The sequence below is a fragment of the Talpa occidentalis genome, unplaced genomic scaffold (genome assembly GCF_014898055.3).
Source record: "Talpa occidentalis isolate TD23 unplaced genomic scaffold, MPIMG_talOcc4v2.1 talOcc4.13, whole genome shotgun sequence".
In the NCBI taxonomy this organism is placed as follows: Eukaryota; Metazoa; Chordata; class Mammalia; order Eulipotyphla; family Talpidae; genus Talpa; species Talpa occidentalis.
The window spans coordinates 36,679,418-36,683,372 of record NW_023601322.1 but is presented as its reverse complement, the minus strand read 5'-3'; the positions used below and the strand labels follow the sequence as shown (position 1 = coordinate 36,683,372).

The 3,955-nt window shown below is 38.5% G+C and overlaps 1 pseudogene; it reads left to right on the top strand.

Moving 5' to 3' along the window:
- The first annotated feature begins 3,169 nt into the window (after positions 1 to 3,169).
- Positions 3,170 to 3,715, top strand: LOC119243807 (60S ribosomal protein L17-like; annotated as a pseudogene).
- Positions 3,716 to 3,955: the final 240 nt, after the last annotated feature.

The window sequence follows — 3,955 nt, the reverse complement described above, 5'->3', positions numbered from 1 at the left end:
AGAACAGGCAGATAAGCTAGGAGCATACCAGCCTCAGTTCACTACTCCTACAGGCTGGGAATCAGAGCTGAACTGAGAGGTCCTGCTCCCACACTGGGGAAAGGGTTCTTAAGATGCTCTGATTAAGAAGGAAAAGAGGACTCCAGAGATACCAGTGAAGGCAGGCAAGAAGTCAGTTTTTATTGATTAGTGAAAGAGCAATAAAAGAGAGTGCCAGGGAGACCTCTGAGTATGAGTCTCTGAAGTGTCAGGGATAGGGGTCTATATAGGTTTTAGGACTGGTGTTTGAGAAGAAAAAATTAAATACTATTGGCTGAGAAAGCCAAAGGAGAATGGACTTGGATAAAGTTCATTTATCCACCTGAGTGTGTTGCTAATTGTAAGTGTGAACCAGCTGCAGTTTGGTGGTCATGCACGGCTCTGACCATCCCAAGGTGAACATCTCGTGGAGGTGCCTGCAGCTCCAGTTTGAACCAGCCTGCTCTCAAGACCTGTTGCTCCTTCTTCAGCAGGCTAACTTGATAAGCTGTAAGGAGAGAGCTCAGGAATGCACAGGCTGGGGAAAAATTAATAAAAACAATGGGCCAAGGAAATTTATGGTAGCAGGTATCTAGAACTGAGTCTTCAGGCTTTGATTTTTGTTTTTGTTTTGTTTTTAACGCTTGTTTACCAGCCCATGGGAACAGCAAAGTTTTGTCCTTGAATCCTGGCTGTCCTTGTTTCAGGACCCCTCCTGCCTAAATAGGACAACTTATTACCTATTTGGAAAGAAAACTGGACCTCTATATAACAATACAGGAAAATATATTTAAGGCCTTGTGGGTAAGAATGCGTTTCTAAACAAAACAAAAAGTGCTCACACTTAAGGAAAAGTGTACATCAAAAGACATCAAAACTCTTCCAAAAAAACAGAAGCCCAGGAACAGATGGTGTGATAAACAAGTTATATCAAATGTTCAAAGATGAACTAATACCTATCAGGTACAAATTCTTTCAAAAAGAAAGAAGGAATATTTCCAAAACATTTTATGAAGTCCACATCACACTAATACTGAAACCAAAGATAACACAAAAAAAACCAGACCAATTACCCCAATGAAGCAGATGCTAAAATCCTCAATAAAATCTTAGCAAACCAAATCTAACAATGTGTCAAAAGGATTATATACCATGACAAAAATGGGATTGATTCCAGGGACAGTGTTCTTTTAAAAGATATATGAAGTTACTAAGATTAGGCTTTTTTTATTCACTATTCATTATTCTAGCTTAATGTTATATTTATTGATAATAGATAAAACAATATGAAAGAGCTTTGTAAAATTCTCCAAATAGTGTGTGTGTTTGTGAATTTTAATTCTGTCTTTGAAATGAATATAATATATGAGCGATCATGCATATGAGGCAAGTCCTGTTGTACTAGGAATTCAGGGACAATTCAAGGTCACTTTATTCACACACTATACTTGGATTTTGCTGATTGCATCATACGTTCTCTATATCCATTTCAGTTGAGATCTTTTGGTTAAAAGAAATAGATTCACTCGGGCCTTCCTGGTGGTGCGAGGGCTTAAGTCTCAGCACTATGAAACTATCTGCAACCACTGCAGCACAGTTCAATCCCCCGCCAGGAAGCAGACCCACATGGTACAGCAGACCTCTCATGTCTTTCACACAGCTCTCCTCAGCAGTGTATTTCAGTCAATCTGTTCTGCTCCCCACTCTGTCTCTGGTTAATCCTCTCACCCTCCGCACCGCTGGCCTGTACCCCAGTTCTTCTACATAAAAATAAATCTTTTTTAAAAAGAAATAAATTCACTCAAGAAGGATAAAAAGAAATAAGGGCTTTCATGGATGAATACAAAACTGGCAATAATAGCATATTTTGCCTTCTAGGAATGGCAACAGTAGAAAAGTCAGCATCTAGAGTTTCTGAATCTTTAATGTGAAGCATTAACAGGATCAGTTATTTTCTGCACATCTATTCTGTTTTCTCTTTACTATCTGAATTTCTCAGCCTTGTTATATTTAACCCATTACTTACATTACATGGTAGTTTATTTCCCCTTACAACCACCTAGCATACACATTTGTAATATGACCTTTCTAGCCTCTCTTTCAATTATGTCCATGTTAACTTCCATAGTTAACTTCCCTTCTGTTTCCAAGTTTCCCAGTTTCAATTATGCAGAGTCAATGTATTGCTAATATTTATGCATTGTGCCACAGCAGAGTATTAGTGTTCAAAGGACTGGTTACCTTTGGCCAGTTTCTTGTTGTTTACCAGCCAGCAGAGGCCAGCAGCTTAGGGTCAAGTGGGGATGCCCTTAGTGTCAGTAAAACAGTTTTCTTGCAAGGGTGGGCATCATGGCAGACTTGAATAGTACACACCAGCTCCCTCTTCCTGAAATATGCCCCCCCACACCTTCATTGATTGAGCTGACTGAAAATTTTTATGACTCATTGTCCCAACCTTTGTGTTTTCATAGCTCTTTGTTGCAACTGTTTCCTACTATACAGTACTCATTTCACACTTGTATCTCCTACATAGTGTGATCATCTCTGCCTAAGAATCTTACTATTGGGCCTTCAGTTTATGATAATTAAATAAACAAGATTTAACAAAATTTTTATTTTATTGAAGGAGTAGGCAAAATCTATATATTATTCAATACCAAAAAAGAAGGAATGGGAAGAGATTTTTCTTTTTGACAAGGAAAATACGTAGATTATTAGCTAGAGGTTACCCTCTGTAAAAATTGTTTCTGCTGGGAAAGTGCATGATATTGGGCAAAGGAGCAAAGTCAGCACAGTTTTCTAAATCTTAAGCTTCCTTTGTGTCATGTTAATAGATGTCATATGGTCAAAGCATTTCTGCTTGGGGAAATTTGTGAAATGCTGTCTTAAACAAGATAAAGCAGTCTGTCTGTCCCTCAGTACCTGAGACCATTTTACAAGGTATGGGGTGGGGGTGGGGGGTCTTAATTATTTTTCATGTACTAGTGTTTTCACCGTGTGAACATTTCTGCTGACAGTGCAAAGGCAGCGATGGGTAAACCTGCTGGAGGTTTAGGACAAGGCAGGGCAGTGACACCAAGCTATACATAAGTCATTATATTCTTTACTGCCATGCATTCACATTTTGCTTTGTTTTAGGTGATCTCTAAAAATGGCTTGCTACTCATTTGACCCAGAAAACCTTGCAAAATTATGTAAATCAACAGGTTTAAATATTTGTGTACATTTTAAGAATACTTGTGAAACTGCCCAGACAATCAGAAATATGCATAACTAAAAAGTATCTGAAAGATGTCACTCTACCGAAGCAACACGTGCCATTCTGTCACTATAGTGGTGGAGTTGGTAGGTGTGCCCAGGCCAAACAGTGGGGCTGGACTCAGGGTCTGGGGCTCAAAAAAAGTGCTAAATTTTTACTGCACATGCTTAAAAATGAAGAGAATAATGCTGAACGTAAGTGTTTAGATGTACATTCTTTGGTTGTTGAGCACATCCAGGTGAACAAAGCTCCAAGATGCCTCACAGAACTTAAAGAGCTCATGGTAGAATTAACCCATATATGAGCTCTCCCTGCCATACTGAGCTGATCTTTACTGAAAAAGAGCAGATTGTTCCTATATCAGGAGAGAAGGGTGCACATAAGAAAAAGATATCCCAGAAGAAACTAAAGAAACAAAAACTTACGGCCTCGGATTAAGGTCAGTATAAAATGAATGGAAATAAAAGTGAAAAAAAAGTGACAGTTTCACTTAAGAATGTTCTTAACAAAGAACTAAAAATTACGTCCTTTAAATACTATGTGTGAGAAACAATGATTCAAAAGGGCACCCGTACCCCTGTGATTATAGCAGCACTATTTACAATAGCTAAACTTTGGAACAACCCAAAGGCCCAAAAATAGATGACTGGATCAAGAAGATGTGGTACATATACACAA